Source organism: Diorhabda sublineata, chromosome 1 (assembly GCF_026230105.1).
Source record: "Diorhabda sublineata isolate icDioSubl1.1 chromosome 1, icDioSubl1.1, whole genome shotgun sequence".
NCBI classification, from domain to species: Eukaryota; Metazoa; Arthropoda; class Insecta; order Coleoptera; family Chrysomelidae; genus Diorhabda; species Diorhabda sublineata.
The window spans coordinates 25,476,629-25,500,504 of NC_079474.1; the positions used below are offsets into that span (position 1 = coordinate 25,476,629).

The following is a 23,876-nucleotide window of genomic DNA, read 5'->3' on the forward strand; positions in this document are numbered from 1 at the left end:
TCACTGCATATTTCTATATTATTAGAAAATACTGATTTACTATTTACATAACATTTAGTAATACTTATATATTTTTTACTAGCTTTTACCCGCGGGGATTTCTAAAAATTAACATACAAGGTTTCAAAACATGCTTTATTGAAATAAAAAAACAAATATTAAAATTCATTTTCCTGTAACAAAAATAAATAGTTTTGAATTCTAACAATTAAAAAGATATTGCTGAATATTAATCTAGAATATTTTTGTTGTCTATATTATAAATTATCGTGTGGTATCTGCGCATGTCTTTCTAAACAACGTTGGATCTGAAGAGGTATTTCAGCAGCTCTCAAATCACTTTGTCGCCTTGCTTGCTGTTGTCTTCTCAGCTTTGAGAGAGCCGAAGATTCTTGATTTCGTGCAACAAAACTTGCACGGGCCCGTGACGAATTTTTAGATAATGTAGATTTACGCTTCCGAGGCATTTTTTAGACATACGCTTTCAGTGACAATTGAAAATAACAATGGTATCTAACCTTAAAAATTCCAAACAGCTGAAACTATAGTCAATTGAATTGGATGTATAGATTAAATAAATATTGAAGAAGCAAAATGTTGATATTTGTTGACAAATTTTTTTGTAAAAAATATTTTTTCCAAAAATACTATGTTACTCCTAGTACCTCCCAGAATATGTGTACAAAGTTTCATAATGATTCGTCAACTAGTCCTATTTTATTACTCTATGTTTTGTTTTTTTTAATAATCTGAAAAAGTAGCCTTTCATTACTTCAAATTAATTTTTATTACAAGAAATTCAAATTTAGCTATTCACCAATTTAACTTAGCACGTGTGCTAATATAACTCAAAATATGTACCTCAATTAATTAGAAATTAACTTATCTCCAAATTATCTTCAAAACAAAATCGATTACATATACTCGAATTTACTCCGTACATTTTTTCCCCTCTTCATTGTATTACACCACTATTTCCGTATTTTCTCTAATTCAGTACACTAATGAATACTTTATTCGGTGTGGTTATTGTCGTCTTTGTACATTTTGGCAAAATACAATATTTATATCGAATATTTTGAGCAGACATTACAAGAAACATACAACAGTAAAGGCTGATATAATAATACGTTCTATGTGAAAATAATTCTAGTTAGGCGATCGGCGCTGATGACGTAGCTTACTGGCCGAGCCGCTACAAAGAAAACGAGTAGAGCGACGTATTTATTCGAATTTTGATATGTGTGTGCTATCTAGAATAATTCCAAATTAGTTGACATCTTTTCCCTCTAGGTAACTTTTTTCCATATTATGTGGAGTTTAGATTCATTCCTATAGATTTGGATCATTCTACTAGTATTTATACACGGAAAATATCGCACAGGATAGCTTCAAATTTGCCCTTGATGGTTAGGTCTGCAAAGCCTATATATTATAAGCCAGCTTTGGTCAATTTGATGAGGTTAAAAGCACTGTAGTCTTATTAGTTGGCTGTTAACTTTACCATTGAACATAATCGTTCTTTTGTTGTAAACAATAAATCCGAAGTCAACCAGTACAAATGAGCCACTTTCCTTCATTAATCGTCTCAGTATATATCATTACATCGCAGAATACAAAAAAAGGGAAATCTGTTTCTAAATAGGGGTACAAATCAACTACTTTCCTTCAATAATATCATTAGATTACAGGAAACAAAAAAAGGAAATTCTACTTCGAAATAATGGTACAGATAAACGACTCTGCTTTAGTAATTGTCTCAGTTCACAAAAAATATTGGTACTATTGAACTACTTTACAGTTGTTGTCTAGGTTTATTTTCAGATTATAAGGTACAGAGAAGGAAGATCTCATTCCAAATAGGGAAACAAATGAATTACTCCTATTCAGTAATTGTCTGAATTTATAGACGAAATTCAAAATATATTTATACTATTCAACGGAGAAACATAATGAACTTTAACTACAAAATTTGTTATTACAGACCAAGTTGATCATCAAAGAAGTGAATTATAGTGTCAATAAACACTAATTCTATACAAAATATTATTATTTGGAGAGAATAGGAATATAAAATCAAATTTTGAGTTTTTTCGGTTATTTATTAATTTGTTTACTATTCTATTGAGTGAAATAATGAGCTCTAAATTAAAAATTTGATTTCGTGGGCAATATTATTAGTAAAAAAAGAAGTAAACGCCCAGTTAAAAAAAAATAATAATTTAGCGAAATAGAAAAAAATGTACTGATTTCAAATGTCAAAATATTGTGATAATTGTGTACAAATGAACTACTCTTCTTCAGTTATATTCCTAACTTACCATCAAATTACAGGTTACAAAAAAAAGGAAGATTTCCCTCCTATATAAAGCATACCATTCATTTGTAAAGCATATATAAGGATATTATAGAAAATAAAGGAGTTAAAACATTCAAAAAAGCTTATATTGAAATAAGGAAATCAAAAGAAAAGTTCGAATAATATGTATTAAGAAAAAATAACTCATCAATTAAAGTCATAGTTGTATGACTAGATTAGTCGCTATTTTGAGACTATTTCAAAATATCACAGGAATACATGGAAATGTTAACCTTTTGTATGGTCAAAATGGCGTTATGTTAAGGTATTCGGGATAGTTCCAACGCACGGATCGGAGATGGTTGATCCTCTAGTAAAACACTCACGCATTCTTCAGTAGGATCACACATCGACGGTAGATCATTACCACCTTCTATTACCAAAATAATCCGCCCCCGAGCTAACGTCCTTGATTGACGGGTCATGTTACTAAAACAAATCGAATTATAGAGATAAACTTAGTCCCAACAAATCTTGTTTTTCTACAACCAATTCAATATTTCCTTCGTTGATTATCAACGATTTGCTAACCCGAAACAAGCAGAGGATACTCTATAACCACCCAATGGGTCGGGATGTGAACTTTTGTTATTATTTTTCGGGAAACTGGGAATGTCTATCCGAATCTTCTTGGCTCATTTTTTGGAATCATTATCATCTTGTAGGGATGATTTTTTCATCGTTTCCCTGCTTTATGTTATAATATGACCACTTCAACAGCGTCATTTGTGGACACTCAATAATGTTTTTTTTAATTTGGAACTGAGTTGCTTCTTCAACAAATTGTAAAACATTCCACGATTTAATTTCCGTTGTATATAAAATGAAAGCATTTTGAAAGTTATATATTACTAGACACATCTTGCAATGTTTGACAAGCAGTATGTATAGGCGCTTTAATGATGAATGAAAAAAGTTTGAAGCTACAATAGCAATTTAGCACCCTAGGTTAAGATAGATATGCTTCGGATTTTTTGAAGCTTTGAATAAAACCCTTTGGGAGTGAATATTTTAGTTGAGTAAGGCGATACAAACATTTGGTTGAATATTTAAGATGTATAATAAAGGAAACTGACAATGGAAAACATCCAATTGCAATTGGGTTTCCGTTCATGCTTATTTCAACTGGCAAACGTACTAGAGAAAATAGTTAGTTGAACACGTGTAAACCCTTTCATTTCACAAATTCTCTGCGAAAATCCGGTTTTGAAAATTCATTGAATAATTTGTGGAAATCGAACACGAGTTCGGTGAAGTGTTCGGTAAAGTGAATACAAATGGGTTTCGGCACTATTACTATTGGATGCGTTGAATCAAGTTATGGGGTTGTTTGAATTTAATCTCATATTTGTTCTTCTCAACAGGTTCCAATGCTTTATTTATCTTGTACACAATTGAAAATGTCTCTTAACATTATTGTACTCGATCAAATTATCCTTCAGCATATTCAAAGAACTTACCGAACGAATAAAAACTTTTAAGTTAATTTTCATAGTTTATTTCAGTAGCATATACATATTGCTGACGATATACGTTCAGTTATACTTTCACAATTCGTTATAACAAGTAGGGGAAATTGGAATGAGAGCTAATATTTCATTCTCTATATCATTTGATATAGAGCACTTGTAACAATGATTCTGAGTGATAATAAATCTTAACGTCAACAAGAAAGAAAATATGTCAATGATGTTCAGTAACCTTTAGACAGTGTTAATAATCAAAAGTAGCTAAAAGCCTTGATCTATTTGGTTTCACTTAAATTTGTTCTGTCTTATTTGAACACTAGACCTGATTGTGTTAAAATTGGAAACTATAAATGAACTCCATTACCTTGAATTTGGAGTTCTCCTTTGTCTTTTATATATGAATTACTTATTACAAGGATTGTTTCCATTGCGATTGAGGTACCTTTAAAAACGTGACTTGAACGCATCAATCGCTTCTTTAGGTGTAGACAAACTTTAACCTCTCAGTTTATTTTTGATCTAAGGAAACAAGAAGAAATCATTCAGTGCTAAACAAGGATTTTACGGCGGTTGACCCATTTGTTCGATGTTTTGAATGTTTAAAACGTTTTTGTTTGAACTCATGTGTGACTGATTTTTTCGACCATTTCTGGTAAACAAATTCTGGTGTACCACCCAGAATTGACATTTCCACGTTACTCTAATAGAACGGTGACATGTCTAGTTATTCCGAAAAAAAGGGGGTACCATTTGCTTCGAAGACCTTCGAAGCTGAAAATCGTTACTTTTCATCAAGTACGGTCATGTCACGTCCACTAGTATCTTGGCGAGCCCTGTTAATTTAAAATACTCAAGGTTTCTAGATTCCACATTTTGATCGTTTCATTGATCGTTTCAAGTTATTTCTTTTGTCTATAGTGAGTTGATGATGGAAGTGACACATAAATTTTCATTTTTGGGTTCGTATTTGTTATTATTATTCCTTTTTTCTGGAGTATTGCGAACGAACTTCAGCATTGGCTTCGTAATAATTGGAAAATCACGCTTATTGAGGAATCTTACATGTGGAGTAGGTCAATGCGTGAATCTGAGGCTTATGCCTTCGTTACCATGATTCTAGAGCTGACAAATGTAGCACTGGATAATTTAGTTCGTCTAATAATTTTCCTTGAGACCTTTGTGGAGCCTATGACATTCATTTTCTTTTATCTAGGTAGTCTAGAGTTAATAGATTGTACATTAATTAGTTAAATAGTAAGAGGAGAATTAAGATTTCATTTTTTTGTGTATCCCATTTCAAATAAATTATGACTATCTCCCTCTGATTTTCTTATCATTTCTCTGATGTATCAGTATCTATTGCAATTAATTTTGTGGTATTCTTGATTTCAGCATTTCTGCTTTATGTGGGAATGGAATGTAGGAAACAAGATATTATATAAATATTCCACCTTCAAGGTCTAGCAGTTGAAATCTATCTATTTCGTTACATTTTTTAGCTAATTCTAATTCTAATGTTTCTAAATACATGCGAAAAAATTCAGGAGGTGCTTTTTTGTATGAAATCAAGATGGATCTTTCCTAAGAAAATTTTATCAGTCCACCTCTTTTAGAGATATCACCATTAATAGATGATGACGAAAATTAAGGTTATTTTTTCTTATTTCAGTAGAAACTTTAAATTCTTTAATTTTCGTGCACTCGCAGAGGACTAACGGTTATTTTTTCAATATTCCTGTTATATGGGGGTACAATTAGCTACCCTCACTCTATTTCATATCAGAACTTCCTTTCAAGATGAAGTTTTACGAAATAATAATATAAGTTGAAATCCTTGTTTCATTTGAAAATATTTTGTATTTTCAATTTTTTCTCAAAACCAATAACTGCAAAGAAAAAAAAAATAAACACTATAACTTATAACTTTTATTAATAATGAGTGGGCTGAGGTAATTTTGATATGAAAAAGTTCCATCTTGATTCCATACGAGCAATCACCTCCTGAATTTTGTCACTTCAATTTAGAAATACTCTGTATATACGCAATTGAAATAAACACATATCATAGTTTGTTTTACGAAAAGAAATCAGTTACATACTTTCTAGCTTCACTTAAGAAAAAAAAATGAAAACTCAATTTTAGTTAGCAACTTTTAAGGGTGGTATCTCGGAGAACAGTGGGCTGAGGGAATTTTGATGTATAAAAGATTCATCTTGATTTCATATGAGCAATCACTTTGTGAATTTTGTCGTATGAATTCAGAAACATTTTGTATATACGGAATTAGAATGAACATATTTCATAGTTTGTAAATTGTTTTGAGAAAAGTGGTATAAATATAGAGTAATTTTTAAGAAACAAAGACTATCCAAGTCGTCGCGAGCGCTAATGTTGAATGAAGCGCGGGAAAATTCTCTATTATTAATGACCTTAATACGCGCTCATCCAGGCAAGTACTTCACGGTCTGCTAGTTGCTCAACATGTGAAAATCCCCTAAGGGCTCACACCACTATGACTATCCCTACCACCTCGGTATTCTCACAATTTAATAGCTTTTGCTTCCATTAAATTATCAATTATTCAAATGTTTCAATTGCGATGACATTTTAAATGAAGGGCGCTCATTAATAGCGTCACATATCTGGACAGTGGCGTTATTAAATGAGCAACTTGCAAATTTTATTTGAATGACTGTTAACTATCCGTAAAAAAATTCCAAACAGCTGAAATTATGAGTTACTTTTATAAGGAGGAAGAATCAACATTAGGTTGATTGTTACAGATTATTATTGAATATACAGAATATAAAAGTTGTCTAGGAAGTCTCCTACTAAATGCCAATTACAAATACTAGATATCGTCCACGTCAAAAGTTCTGTACTAAGAAGCTAGCGTCCTCTGAAGATATCACTGGTCGATTAATTTATAAACTTCTGACTTTGTATAAGCCTCGTAATAAATTATTTTCAATCCTGTCTTATGCGTCCAAGGGGGAAAGTCGTTATCACATAATGACATTGGAATACCAAATTACGATAGTTTCAAACTTAAACACATTTTTCACTCAATATAGGTTTTGAATAAAAAAATTCATTCAAAATTTATACATGTTTCATTATTACCTCTTACCTTACCAATTGGCGCCACGGTATTTGAAGAACTTTGGTATCCCGAAAAACTGTCCCCATTCTTATCCATGTTCTTTACCCTTCCAGTTTAGGACGCCTCTTTCTTTTAGGTCCTGTTCTACGTCGTCCCGCTATCTTATATGTGGTCGTCCTGGTAGTCCGCAGCCTTCCGGCTTTTGCCATCTTAGTCTCGCATTCTTGATCTCTGCTACCAGGCTGGGCTCTCCAAACAGGGCGCAAATCTTAGTACGGATGCGCCATTCAACTCTACTTGGTCGTGGATTGGGATAAAGATGCGCCGAAGTATTTCCCTCTTCCACGAGTTGAGTCTTAGTTCGTCTCTAGCAGTCATTTTCCAGGTTTCAGAAGCATACATGACAACTGGCCTTTGGTTCTGTAAATGCTCTCTTTTTAGCATCTTCTAAGCACTATAATACGCCTTGTATTGATACGCGTGTACCAGACAGGCGTTTTATGAAGGTTTGAAGTTTGAAGTTTATAGGTAAGATTTTTTGAAAATCTCCAAAAATTCACCCATAGAACGCTTTGGATGAAGGTCAATCACATTTAGTTTATACAGTTTGGGTTGGTTGAAGATATTTTGGACTTTCTGTGTAGTTAACTATTATAATGTACGATTGTTCATTCAAAAACATACCATCCTCTATATTTCGTTTTGTACAAAAAATTTCGAAAATATGTGAAGCTGTACATGAAAATGGGGGTTGATGGTTGATTGAGACCTTATTCTGCATAAATTAGCTCTCTTGATGCGTTTAGGTTTCTTTTGAATGACACAAGCAAGATTATCGATACTAGATCAAAATCCGAGACTTGTATAAGAAAGTTTAAAACCGAATCCAAATAAAGTGAAATTTGAGCTAGTATTGTTGAAAATATTATTAGTGGAACTGTATATATTACGGACATTCTAACAGTTGAATATTACCTGAAATAATAATAATAACAACTGTTTCAATACGTTCAATCTATGCGGCCGATAACATGATTTATTAGGAAGAACTCAGATCCTCTATATCACTATCTTTCTAAGTAGTAGTTAAATGTTTAACTTCGAAAATTAGAAGTGGGGAAATATACAAGGTTTCTCATACGACTCCTTGTTTCTGAGTTATAGGCATTTAAAGCTGCGAAATCAAAATATATATTCAAGTATATTTTCTAAATTAAACATTCGAAAGAAATCAATGAATTTTTAATGGATGATTACGTATGTCCATGTGGTGTGATTAACGAAATAAATAATTCTACACTACTATCTGAAGGCCAGGAGGTCCATAGAATCAACTTCCACTGTGACACTATGAGACAGAATCTTGGAATGATCTTCGAGTGTAGAAGTCCAAGGTACCTACTTCCCGGAACACCCTGTACTGCACACCACGATGACCGGATTTCCTATCTAGGCATTTTGTTTTGATTAAAGCTGAGGGTCCTCCAATTAGTGGAAGCTTAATAAAACCATTCAATCAAAATCACTGTAAATTTTTTTAACTTCATATTTAATAACAACAATCTGTCGTTGACCGTAGTACGTAAACTTTACAATGATTCGATACGGTATTTGAATGTCTCCTTGTTTTATATGCTAAATAAAATACTCATACAAAATTTGAAGTACCTTGACATCACTGTTTGCTATTCGACTCGAATGACACGTTTTTAATTTATCGTGAGCCTAAAACTCACCTTAGTATTTTCTAACGACATTCCATAAAACTTTCATGTCAATTCACTACGTATTCACACAATTTATATTATATAAAAACTTTTGGCCAAATTTAACTAGGTTCATTTTATTTCGAAAAAAAAAAAATACTTAAAATCAATTAGTTATCCGTTAAATTTCATGTCATATAAATTGTGTCAACATGTTAGAATTTATGGACAATGTTTATTTTATTCCTTATTATACATTTGTATAAAAGCTTGTAATTTGGGAAGCTTTTGTAGATTTGAACTAATTCTCACTTTTCATTTATTCCTGCATAGTTCTGTTCTAGAGTTAATCCGAATTCGATTTTCCGAACTATTTCCATTAAACCCTTTCAGTTAATATCCATATTCTAGGAGTGCATTTAAAATAAATAGTCCCCGAAATTAGGTATTTTGCTGTGCTAGATTCAGAATAACGATTATGCATTGACGTCCAAACAAAACGTGTACAAAGAGTTTCACCCTCATTAGTTAAAATTATATGCTTTAGAATTGAGATTGTTCCACCCAAAGAAACATAGTAAGCAAGTCAAATGGAAGTTTGTAAAAAAAATCAAGCACGTAAAAAGCACAGATTTGTCTGCATATTTTTGATATAACCTGAGTATAAAAACTCTCTTCCCTAAATTGTAGCATCAAATACCTGTGAAACGTTCATTAATATCGTTCAATCGATGGTTTTCTAACATTATATACTGTAAACATCATAAAATACTTCTTATATCAACTATTAAATTGTAAACTCAATTTATTATGATCAACTGAAAGCACTGATTTCAATAATAAGAGATCTGGACTACTAAATGAGAACATTAACCCACTTTTATCTTTTCCCTTTTTCTTTATAGTTTGTCCTAAAATCAAAATATACTGACTACATGTAGGTAGGTACATAGATTTCAGCAATAAATTATATGCAGAAACTCAGTTCGGAAAAGTGAATAGTATATGTGAAGGTATATTTGTTATGAACAATGTCAGGATTTCAATTCCAATGTTCGACGTTAGTTTCCAAGAAGTCTTTGCACCGACAGCATTCAAAAACTTTCGAAACAAAGTTTTCATTAATATAATTCATCGAAAAATATTTTGTAGATTGACAAAACACAAATATATCCTTATGCCATTCAAATTTGATTCATTATTTGAGGAAAATATTGCCTTCCGATAAAATGTTTAGGTGAGAAATATAAGGCTAGTTTTACAAAAAAAGATTATTCATGCTTCATAATATCCAAGGGACTAAAGTAGCCTTAATTGGCTGATTACTATTATACGTGGAATCAGATTATTAAGTCTTTGAATATTTAGGAGTTAATATCTCTAACATCTAGCATATAACAAATTAATTGAAATGCCAAATGACAAAAACCTTATTTTTTTGGTTTTAGTACATCCCAAAATATGTAACAAATTTAATTGATAAATCAAAATTCTTCATCTTTAAAATGAGGTTTCCACTTTCCAATGATAGTTATAACTCAAATTTTTTCAAATAGTTATTACAGAATTTGGAAATTTCGTTTGAAATGCATCTCTATTCTCAAATATCATGGCTTTAAAGTTCATTCTTTGAAAAAACTTTGTTCAGAAATGGTTACATTAACGGAAATTTATAAAATAACCGTGACATGTCAATTCATCACACGATATTAAATCGCCGATAATTTATCGCACAACAGTTGATCGCTACGACAATTTACCACAACAAAAATAAAATTGCAGAACCAATATTATTTTTATCATTTACAACTTTCTCTGCTATTGAATCTACGTTACGAAAGACGTTACAAATCGAGAATCTCGTATCGGAAATATTTACTTGATCAATTAGAAGAAACCTGCTTGAATCTCCTAAAATTCTACGGCTGAGTACATTATCTATTTTCCAAAAATATTTGGAAGTAGGCAGTATCCATGGCATTTTCTAATGAGGGGATTATTACTACTGGACTTCAGGTCCGAGCTTAGATTAGGTTATGCTAGGTTTTGCATTGGTTTTTTGATTGATTTTGATATTGATAAATGAAAGTTGCGGAAAGTGAATATTTGGTTGTTATAGTTTATGAAAAACAGTTTAACAAATGATTTTCCATAAGGAACTTTTACCGCAACTATATCGCAAGAATCAATTAATAAAATTTAGTAATTTCGGTTTTGTAGTACAAAATTGAACACTTTTTATAACAAAGAATTGTTTTAAATCAATCATATATTTTTCATTTCGCTCAATGACCTTTCGCCATCTCTCTTTCAGCTCCATGATTCCACGCCTTTGGAATCGCACTAAACTGACAGCACAAGCTTTATTTGTTGTTTTTCAGCTCTCTATATGGTTTGTGATAGTTCATCCTATTTGCTCCAGTATCATTTTCGAACTATCTTACTGTAAAGAACCCATTTTTCATCAACAGTGATGATTCTTTTCAAGAAAAGGTCGTTTTCATTTCGTTTAAGGTACATATCGCAAATGTTGATTTTTTGTGTTAAATGAATTTCTTTCTATTCGTTACCCAAATATGAAGCTTCTTAACTAGCCCAAAACATTTCAAGTGTTGTAAATTGTTGTGTGCGATATATATTTAGCTTCTACACCTGGAATAGTTATTTGACGATTCTCTCCAATTATGACTTTGTTTTGATCATCATCAACCGACCAGAACGCTGCTCAACTTTGGGGGGAAAATCTCCAATTTTTGTTATTACAGCTACTTGTCAACAGATAATTCTCACTGGATTAGAGAAGAGCACGAGATGCTCTGAACAGATTAAATATTGGGTAGAGATTGTTGGAAACCAATACCATTGAATTATTTTTCATTGAGGGCATTTGAAAGACGATCATTATTCGAAACTATTTAACACTGATGAAATTTCTTACGATTTCATATTCTGATGTAGGAAACCTCCAGTGAATACTTCATAGTTTTAGCAAGATGGAGCCCCACTACATTATCGACACAATGATCGGCAGTAACTAAATACATTTTTTAAAGGGTGCGATGGATAGAAAGATCAATAGAATGGCCTTATTATCTGGTCCTACATTAGAATTATTTCTAAGGGAATAAGTAGAGATTAAACCTTTTCATTTGACTTGAAAAACGAATTACGCTTGCTATTAGGAGGTTCACGCCTGTTATGTTGAATAGGATACAAGACAGCTCTATTTATCCTTTTGAACATCAATTTAAGTGACAACAATAGTTCTTTTTAGTGTTACATTTGTACATTGTAGCGATATCTGTAATCATATGAATTTATTCTATTATATCTTAAATATTTAAAAAAAAAATAACATTTTTGAATAGAGAATGGAGAGAGTTATCAAACGATATGTCACACAAATCTATAGGAGGATTGGAGGTAGAGATCGCAGTGTCAAGCTGAAGATTGCCAATTTATTATTTATTTTCTACAATTCTTAAATAATCTGTGAATATGATTGTTATTATACTATAACATATAATATCTAAATCGTAAAGACTTGATAAGCCACACATCTAATTATTCATTTGTTGCGTATATGAATCCTTTATATTGAGTAAACCTCACAGATAATACGTCTGTCCATATACAATCTTTCTAATTCCATTCGACATCAAATCTAACATATTCTTACTTATAAATAAACTTTCATTGTACGTCAGTAATTCTATGATCATAATTAAAAAATTAATATAAAACTAATTGAACTAAACTCTGGTTTTATTATATGAGAATTGGCAGGTAAAATATGAGAACAACCAATTAAAATTGAAAATAATTGTCTCAAATAAGGTTAGATATGTGTCTTGATACGAAGTATAATTGAGAGCTATACGAAAATATCGATTTCTCTGGGAAATGACAAGCAGATCCCAACATCCTGTTATGATAAAAACATCAATCTTCATTTAAAAATTGAGGTCCAGCTGCTTCATTCCTATCATTTTTGTTGGTGCTTGATATTAATAATTCTAATAAATGAGAAAATGACAGAGTCGAAGTGAAGAAATGAAGTTAAATCCCAATCATTCATATTTTGCTTTCAAGAGTCTGATACGCAATAATCTCGTGTTTAATGTACTTTTCTAGCACTTCAATAAACCCTTGACAGCTCGATTAACATATTTCGTCAATCTATCATCTAAAAACGAGGGGGCTGTTAAGGAGAAACATCGTTTGGTTTATAATTTCAAATGAAAAATGGTTGAATGTGAACATATCGAAAAAATTAATCCGCAGACATATTATAACAAGTAAGGCGTTTGGGCAACATTGTTGAACTTGATTCCATTAGTTGCGTGTATTATCATGGAGTATTATTTTTATATATCATTGAATGGAAATTTCAAATGTATGTTTATTCAATTCAATGACTTTATAAATGATTATTTCTGTTCCAAGAATACATATATATTTAAAAACTGCTCAATAATAGTCCAATTTTCAATAATAAGATTGGTGATTTACTCGAAAAATTGAAGCATGGAAAATTATGACATATGGCATTGGAAATTCAATATTAATTCTAAGATGAGAATTTTGATTTGGATGAAAAAAATGGAAGAATATGAAAAAAAACACTTCAACAGGTGTTATATGGTTGCCATAGGCGACGAAACAAAACGTTTTCACTACCTTAATAGATTTTTTGAACAGAGTATCCTCAAAATTTTAAGGTTTATTCGGTATGTTTATTATTACCCAATAAAAATATGCGTATTATAATGTCTTATTCTTAATAGAGCATGAAAAAATTAAAGTATCGATAGCTGCTTGTGCCAGACATAGAGAACTATATATCAAATTGAATCAATTATTTATTATACAAAAAGCGAAAATTTCATTGAAAGAAAATAATTATCATTGAAAAATAATGATTAATTTATTCAAAAAATCATAATAAACAAATACTACAATCAAATAAGAAACAAAACGAAAAGTACTTTCTCAACAACTATCGGAATGCTTCAATAAATATTATATTAGTATAACTCATAGAAGACATAATACATTGCCCAAATATTTCACCAAACTAAAATCAAAAACACCCAAAACAAAAGAATTATTATTATGTATGTAATGTGCCATATAATGACGCTGTTTACATAGGACAGACATCTCAGTAATCGGAAAATAGATTGAAAGGTCTTCAAAAAAAAATGAATCTACATTAAATTCATTATAAATTCAAATGCAGCTATAAAAATTATAATTAAAGCTTTTACCCATTTTTGAGAACTAACAACTAGAAAAAACATATTGTCGTTTCAACAGATTTCTATTTCGATGATCATGTTGCGCGTGATCTGTTGATAAGTATGATTTTGCAAGTTGTCAATGTCAAATAGTATTTTAATTAAAACAGCAACAGATGGAAACGTCAAAGTTTTACCATTAAAAAACATATTTTAACCTAACCTTACTCAACACACATATCATTGCAATCACTACGCAATTCAGGACCACTCTAAATGAATTAATTAAGGCTCCTATGACCACCGGACATAGGACAGATCCTCATTTGTGTGAAATTCAATTGTTTCCATACTTTGAATTAATAATATCGATTTCGTTTACATTCCTACTTATATTGTTGATTTATTATCTACTCAGTAGTATATCTGATTTCTCATATTTACTCAATATTAATAATTTTCTTTTCTCAATATTCTCGTATGTTATTTCCATTCCACATATTTTTGTACTTGTATAAGATAACCTTTAAAGTCGTTGATTTGAAGTTAATTTACATTATCTTTAATGTTTGTTTAAATCAGGGATTCCCAACGCCCCCCTACAAATATCAGCTTTCCATTTTGCAATACCCTATTTCCACGGTGCCGTACATACCAACTCCCCAGTATATGCCTACTTGATACGGTGAGTAGGTAGATTTTTTTGTTCACTGTTTAATGCGGTAATGCAGAATGGAAATGAAAATTGTTCGTATGATGAAAATTAAAACAACTATTACATGAAAAACGAATATAATTACTAATACAAAATTTAACATTGTAACACAGACAAATTTTTAATTCAAGGAAAGTAAAGCAATAGGCCTACCTACTTACAAAAACAAAAGATAAAATGTAATTTAATGAGATGGGTGCGCTTGCATGATCTGGATAAGTTGACAGATCCTGGGTTGAGTTTGAGACAAAGCAACAGCGTAGGTCACTTTCGACATCAAGTTTGTTGCGGTACTTGGTTTTGATCGCCACAAGAGTTTAAAACGCTTTTAGCACATGTATGTTGTTGAAAAAGGCAAGTACATCCGAACAGCTTTCTCTGAAACACTGGGGTGAACTTTTAAGTACTCTAACCAAAATGAGGGCTTGTCCATTTTTTGAAAATCGTATCTTGCAGCAGAGTCATTTTTTATTTCTATTCTCTCCTCGTGCAACTCTTCTGGTAGCAACTGTATGTCCATGCTGAAAGGGTCGGTTGATAGTTTGTAAAACTCCTCTGACAAGTTAGGAAAGTACTTCAAATGGTCAATTATCAAGTTTTTTAAAAGCGGTCCTTCAAAAACGTCCTCAAAACATGCTTCTTCTGAGACCGACACTACTTTGCTGAAACTTGAATAGTTGCAAAGTTGTAGTTTCTCAACGTTCATTTTGATAGCATCCCGATGTGTTACTATATGTGAGTCTGCACCTTGCAGTCTCAAGTTTAGACTGTTTGACGTGTCAAAAAAGTCTGATAAATAGGTCAAAATCACTTGGTTACTGGATTTTTTGAACTCTGCACTAAGCTCGTTCTGTTCTTGCAGTGCCAAAAACGTAATCACTTCATCACGGAGCTCAAATAGTTTTCTCAACATATTGCCTTTTAATAGCCATCGTACTTCTGTATGAAATAGCAGCGTTTTGTGGTCACTTCCTAATTCTTCACAAAGACTTTTAAACTGTCGAGTATTTAATACACTGTTCTTTACGTAGTTGACTACTGTAATACATAGCTTTAAAAGAGCATTGACTTTATTTCAAAGATTTCAGGGAATTATTTTTGTAACTTTTTTATTTATTTATTTGGGTGTCACGCCCCCCTGGTCTCTAAATACGCCACCCCCCAGAGGGGCGCGCCCCCCAGTTTGGGAACCCCTGGTTTAGATAGTCTAATCTAATCATTTTATATTAATTCTCTTTATCTGCGCTCCGATATAGATTCTTTTATTTATAATGTTCCAAACATTTTCATAAAATCATCTTTTCCAAGTTCTCTTTGTTTCCTCATTTTTTTATTCTGATTCATCTCTCTATCTTATTTATATATATTTATTTTTTTTTCAAGCAAATTCTCAAAAGTGAATCAAAACAAACTTAAAACTTTTATAGGGAATAGTAAACATAAGCAAGAAAAAGGCAAGAGCGCTTCTTATGCTCTAAAAGAATTCTATGCCATAAATGTCATTTTTATTTGATTCAAAACATGAAATCTAATAGTTTTATTACCTCTACCCAATGATATTTTTTTAGTTCCACGTATTGTATAATTACAAAATTCTAACACCACGTCAAAAGAGTTTTTCCAAATAAAAGACAAATTTATAAAAAAATGGTCTGTATATGTATTTCCTTCAATAATAATTATCGATAGCCGTAGTCGTGAAAATAAGTCTACGAGTTTGGGCCCCGGTTGTTCGTAACTTATCCTATGGGTATCAAAATGCATCATTAGAACGGCCGCAGCCTCATCATCATACCTTTTACATTATTCTTCTCCTTGACTAACCTTGGATAACTAACAACGTCTCTAAATCTACTCTTTTGCTTCTACCAGCCCACTACATTTGTCTTGAAAGCTTTCCCCGAATTCGATTTATATAAAGCTCTGGAAGAGAGGAAGACGATATAAATGAAAAATTCGCTAACTTTAAATTGAGAGCGAACTCAAATGAACGTTACACTAGTCGACAAAAAGCTGTGGTCTAACTATTTGGATATAATAATGGAGATTAGGATTGGTAATTTTCCTTACTTATATTTTAATGGAATATGTACTATGAAAATCTAAAATTAAATTAATAGTGAACAATCTATAGGATATATTCATACGTCTCTGATAATTTAAAATATTAATTTCGTAAATTTCATTCCAAACTGCGGACAACTTCAAATACATTGATAAGAACACAATATGCAAACACTGATCTATACAAATAGCCACATAATTTCGCTTTATTTGCCTTGAGTAGAGCTGAAGAACTCGAGATTCTTAAAACATTATTGAAGTACGGATTCATTAGTTAAACCTTAACAAAGAATTTTTAAAATTTTCCATCGCAGCTTGCATAAAATAAAATATCCATTTTAAAAAAGTTAATATGACCTTTTTGCCTGGGACCTGCATACACAAAGAGACATGACAATTCAAAAACATTTTGATAATGACTCGACTTATATTAGTATCTATGAACATAAAATATTTACATCAATAAACATCAATCTCTTTGGTATTCTTCCACAGTATTTTCTTTGGTTTCCTTCAATATATTTCTCACAAATTCTAAAAATAGTTTGTTAATGAATATTTCTAATTGAAAAGCTTCAGCACTCATTCTTTGTTCACAGTTTGCAGTAACAATTACAAAAGATATGTCACTATTAATTCTCGCTCCGTTTTGTGACTCTATGTAAATTACTGTAAAGGTCAAAATTGCTCATTAATAGTCATGACAACAAGTTAAAAAAAAAGGAAGTAGCATATTATCAATTCACAGAAAATAACTGTTCATATCCCAGTCGTCTTTTTCATGTGAAAAGAGTAGTTTCTGAAGCCGTTAATGAAAATAAGACCCTGTAAATCCTCAAGGAATGAACTAAGGCGTTCCGAGTCGCGACCTATATATCTTGCAAGCAAGTTGTTAGAACATCAGATTGCTGTCTGTGCAACAAGATATTTGCATTCGGCGGATTTCATGAAACTTTGCTTCTTTCCTTTGGCAAGGAATATTACCAAGTTATTAGCGTTAGCGGAATACTTCTTGTATTTCCTTCCCCTTTTCATTTTGTTTGTGAGCGCTAAAATGAGATTCTTCCCATTACGTCGTTTCTCTGACAAAAAGAGCTGAGCCACTACTCAGAGTAATAGATTGTAAATTGATGTCGGCATCTATTTAGATTAAAAGATTATAATACGGAACGAATACGTAGAATTGGATACCTACACAGCAGGGATTATTTAAATAATATGAACGAACTTGATACGATTGTTTCCCTTGAATAAAATTCAATCAATTATAAAACTTATTACCATTGGAAACGTGATATATTTGTTTTATAAAATGGTTGATGAAAGATTTCATCAAAACATTCTCATTTTCTAACATATTAGGATTGTTGGGGTCGTATCAAAAGTTGATTCTTTTGAATCTTCATTCTCAAGTCAATTTGAAACAATCATTTAAATTTTGAAGGAGTTAATATGTTTTAGAATACTACTATCATTTAATGAAATAAATCTATTTATAATTTGAAAATATAGTTGCTTTTAGTCATTCCTTGGTTCCAAAAAGACGCTTCCATTATTTGTTTACGTATAATGGATAAGTTGATCAAATTTTTTTCCCTTCAACACGTTAAGTTACCTTAAAATATTGCAAACTTTCCGAATATCGATGACAACATAATAATATCTCGAATTCGTGCGATTTCACTCACCAGGGGAATATGTTCCTTAGAGCAGTGGCCCTTAACCTTTTTAAGCCGAGACCCAAATTTGAGAAATATGTTCATGTTGCGACCCCAAAAAAAGTCAAAATTTTTTCTTTGCTTTATTTTAGATCGTATTTTTAAAAAATATTCAATCCTACGATGATTATTTTTTTTTAACTTACAAATTTTTTTATTTATTTTCTTAATAATAAAGATAAACAAAAGTACTTTTCGACTCAAGGAAAATTTAATTAATTAATAATTAATAATTTTTATTGACCAAATTAAAATCTATTCATAAATTTTTGAAAATAATTTACATTTAATTATTCCTAAAAAAATAGAAATATCAATACAGATGTTAAGTCTTTTAAATTTTAAATGTAAGTCATACAGTTTTAATGAGAACCTTGTGCTTGAAAACATTTTGAAAGATCTTCAAACCTCGATTGAATGCTTGTCAAGGAGCACCTTATATCAGGATTTAACTTGTTCTGGTAATTGTTTTTGATTACACTCAGAGCCGAAAAACCAGCCTCACACATATATGTTGTTGAAAAGGGCAATAATACTTTTAGGGTTTCTTTAACAATTATTGGCTTTTCTGTTTTTAATTTTAACCAGAAAGCACATAAAGATTTAGTGTTTTTGTATAAATTGTATCGAAGTGCTTGGTCACTTTGTATTTCTATTAATTGTTCTTGAAATTGATTAATATTAACAAACTCCTCATGCAAATCACTTACATCAAAATTAAATGGCATTCGAACCCAATTATATTTGAAAGCATCATCTGCAGGGAAATATCGATCAAAGTCTGCTATTAGTTTTTCTAAATGATTAATAATAATTTTCTGTATTTCAAAATCTGTGATATCAATATTATTGTCTTCAACAAGTAAATTAAGAGTCGGGAATGAAGTAAGTTTCTTTACTTCAAACTTATTTCTCCATAATTTGAGTTTATTTTTAAAACATGTAATTTTTTCAGTTAATTCAAAAATAGTATGATTACGTCCTTGCATAGACGTATTTAGATTATTATTTCAAATAAAATATCTGACAAATTAGCAACTTGAGTAATCCACTTCAACTCGGAGAATTTAGATGCTAATGGGTGTTTCTTTTCTCTCAAAAAAAAATTCGACTTCTGTCCGCAATGATAATACTCTTTGAACAACTTTGCCCCGGGACAGTCATCTAACTTCAGAATAATATAATAAATGTTCCTATTCTGCACCAAATTCTATACACAGTTTGCGGAAAACTCTACAGTTAAGAGCTCTTGATTTGATAAGATTGACTACCGCAACAATTTCATCCAAAATGATGCATAATTCGGGTGATAATTTTTTTGAAGCAAGATTTTGTCTATGTAACAAACAATGAATCGATATAATTTGTGGATTCATTTATTTTGCTCTTGTCGAAAATTCCTTTTGAGATGCTATCATGGCAGCTGCACCGTCGGTGCAAATACTGAAACACTGATTCCAATTAAATCCTTCTTCCTTAAAAAACGAATCGACCATAAGAAAAATATCTTCACCTCTAGTTGTTGTTGACATTGGTTTGCAAACTAAAATGTCCTCCTGTATATCTGTTAAACCTATACCGCACGTAAACCATGAGTTGAGAATCTTTACTTACATCTGTCGTTTCATCCAGTTGAATACTAAATAAACCAGCAATTTTTATAGCAGAAATAAGTTGATTCTTAATATCAAATGACATATCATTAATTCGTAAACGAATTGTATCATTTGATAATGATATCTTTTGTAATTTCTTTGAACTTTCATATCCGCACATGATATGTGCCATGTCAATGGCAGCAGATTTTATAAGTTTTTCAGCATTATTATGGGGTTTCTATTGTCTTGCAATATGCCAAGCCACATGAAAAGAAGCAAGTGTAGCTTGTTTGGCAGAATTTATAAAACCATTACTACTTGGTGCATCAAAACGCTGTCTTTTTAAACGGTCTTCTTTTCTTTCGAAAAAAGTACGATCTTTTTCCTCAAAGGAAAAATTTTTATGTTTTGCATCAAAATGTCTTTTAAGTTTGTTCGGTTTCATCGATTCATTACTTAATATTTCACTGCACAACACGTTTGTTCACTCCTCGATCATAAATGCAAGTAAAACCTAATTTTAAAAATGTTTCTTTGTATTCACGTTTGCCATTATTAGGGTGATTACAATTTTACAATACGCACTGCAGCGTATTGGGTCGCGACCCATAGGTTAAGAACCGCTGCCTTAGAGGATACGAGAATAGAAGAACTTGATTGCCATAAATAAATTTATAAAGTAAGGTGATATTCTATATTAAATTATATAGAGGATTTCTTATAAGTAATGTCGGGCTTCATTTTTGAAAATTCCTACGCCTCAATTTAAACATGTCCCAACTCTGGTTCTCTCTTTGTTTATTGACGACGCAATGTTTATATATACATATATTATTTATTTATGATAAATAATATACAGTGGGATAAATCTGAAATATGCCAATTGTTGAGACATTATTGGACACAAAAGTTGAAAGCAGTAGTGGCAGCAAGGAAAATGTGAGTCAGTCAGTAGGAAATCAACATATAACCAACTTCGCAGAATATCGGATTCTCTTAAACATTCCAAAAATATCATATGAAACCATAAGGTAAGTCTACTGCCTACTGATACTTGTTACTAAAAATTGATGACAGTTCAAACATGGAAAATTAATGATTAGACCAAGAACAATAATCAGAACTTCGTCAGTTCGAGTAACATAAAGTAACGCAATTTGTATGGTTTTCTAATTCTAAAAAGGTGATTTTTGAAATAAAAATTGTGCAAATCTTGTTTATGTTTATTTTGTGAATGTTTCTAAAATGGTATATTGCAGAAGCAGCTTATAGATTATTTAATTACTTGAATTAAGATACACCATCTCTTCATTTATATGTGTTATAACTATTCAGAAAATTACTTCAAACACAGTCAGTGATTATTCAAAGAAAGACTAAAAAATACTCATAGAACTGAAGGAAACTAAAGTAACAATTCCATGTATATAGTAACTAAAACCAATACAAGAAAATTGGTTTACGCTTATCACTACTAATGGAGCCCCCAAATTCACAGAAATACTATTTATCCTTTGTTTGGGGCCTACTCTACCTTGTTAACACTGACTTCTTCTAATTGTCCCAGACAATTGAATATAGTGAATAGATTGGTTGCGGTCAGATAAAAAATTCAGTCGCTAGTAAAAATGAAAATAGTACGTGTACACTATCACGCAATTATTCTAAAACTTTTATATGACTTATATCGTATAATCGGTGCAATAATGAATCAGACATTAATCATCAGACATTATAAAACCCTATCAGACATAATTGCACCTGAACGTTATCGATGTTCACTCCAATCTATAAACCAAAGTACGTTGTATCATTTGCCTCTATTATTTGCTTCCTGTTCAGGTCGTTTCTAGTTCAATCTTTTCTTTCCCAGGTTATTTGCTGTTTCTGCATACAAGTCTCTTCTGGAACTGCTTCTTCTTTTTGTTGGTGTCAGTTTCCCATTTCACCTTGACTGTTCTGTTCTCCTCAATTTTCGCTATGCGTACAAACCATCTTAACTGTCTTAACTGTTGTTGTTCCATTTTTTGTACTGTACATATTACGTTCAATTCGCGTCTAATTGTGTCGTTTTTTATTCTGACTCTACAATTCTTATATTTGAGTACTTTTATTTAGCAAGTTATTTTCTGCTTGGTTGGTTAGCAGTCAGATTTCGCAAACATAGATCAGTAATGGCAACTTCTTCGTCGATTATTTCATCAGGTCTTACTATTGTTTCTAGGTATTCTAGGTTGTTAACGCTCTTCTTTCCATTTTGAAGTCTTTCTTTTGGGTTAACGAATATTAATTGGTCGTTCGCATATATTGGTTTGCTTATGTAGATTGATTTAATAAGTCTGCTGTATCCTATGTGTATTTTCTTCATTCACTTCTTCAGCTATTTTGTCCTTGATTGAAAGAAATCCTACTTTTTACTACTTGTTATATTCCCGCTAAATTGTACCACATTCTCTGTTTTCTTCTATAAATTCTCAACTACGTTTTTCATTTTTTCACCAACTTTTTAATTTCGCATTATATCTCATAGTTTTTCTTTATTTATACTATCGAAAGCGCTCCCTAAATCAACTGCTGGAACATATATCCTATTGCATGTGTATTATTTTTTCTGTTTTTTGACTCAACGTGAATATTCAATCTTACGTTAATCTATGTATCTACATGCTGCCTGTATTTTATTTGATGTATGATCTTCCTATTTTCGTTTTACATTTTAGTATTTCAGAGTATCGATATCTTTTTAATTTTTGTGTCCATGTTAAGAAATCGAACATAATAAACGTTGTTTGTGGAAAAATTATAGAAAAAAATTTAGTTCGTTCCTTTGCATCATGGTCGTTTATCAACAGTACATAACTGATGACAATACATAACCGTTTTTGGGAAAAGTGAAGGAAGAAGCAACATTCTTCTTGTTCCCCAAAATCAAAAACAAATTGCGTTGTCAACGATATTGAAAACAAAACCAAAAGTAGCCATTCAAAAAGAAAATGACGTAGCTACTCAGTTAAGGAGGAACCAGTGCATTGAAATTTTGTTGAAAATTGAATACTTGAAAAAGTATATTAATTTCAGTTGAGAATGAAACAAGTTACCAATACTTATTTTCCTTTGTTAGACCAGGAATATAAATTTACTCCATACATCATCTTTAAATGAATTATTATTTATTTAGAGTGTTCTAAATCCAGTCATTTGTATTGTGAATATAATTTTATTTTTAAGGACATTTTCATAAGAAATTTATAACATCAGTATATTGTGTTTGTGTCTCAAAAGTACATTTCGTTTTCCCAGAGGCATTCTTGTAATGTAATATAATTCTGCTTGGATGCATAACAAAGTATTACACATCCTGGAAGCTACATTTAATCGTGAAAATCTCTAGTTATTTTGTTTGTCTAGTCACTAAGAAGTTTCTAGTGATAAACGTAATAAAACTGTGCATCGTTGTGTAAGGCGGGATGGTTATAGAATGTTTTGTTTTTCTTGAACATTTGTAACAAAATGCATCCCATATAACTCTCCGAAGTTCTAAGAGACTATCTTAGTCGAAACTTCTGAATTAAGATACTGTTCTTATATGAACTTTAGCAGGTGAAATAATTCAGTTCTGTTGGGAAAAGTATATGAGCAGTTCAAACAGGATAATTTCACATGCAAGAGGAAAATTGAGTTCAGCTTTTATCTCTATGTTGTCTAGGTATAGTATTAAACTCTGTAAGAAACTAGTTTCACATGAGAAATGTAATTGAACTAGCCTTTTGAAGATTTTGATGAGAAAAGATCAAATTGAGCAAAAGTCATAAATTGAGTAGAATTGAGTATTTCTGAGAATTGAAAAAAAACAGGAAATATGATAATTAGAATCTCCATGAATTTTAGGGACTGATCTTTCAT

At 31.2% G+C, this 23,876-nt stretch overlaps 1 protein-coding gene across 2 annotated transcripts in view; it reads left to right on the top strand.

Moving 5' to 3' along the window:
* The window catches only part of LOC130448965 (CUGBP Elav-like family member 4), a 1,535,225-nt gene that overhangs the window by 321,666 nt on the left and 1,189,683 nt on the right, over positions 1-23,876 (top strand). The gene's annotated exons all lie outside the window — the stretch shown is intronic.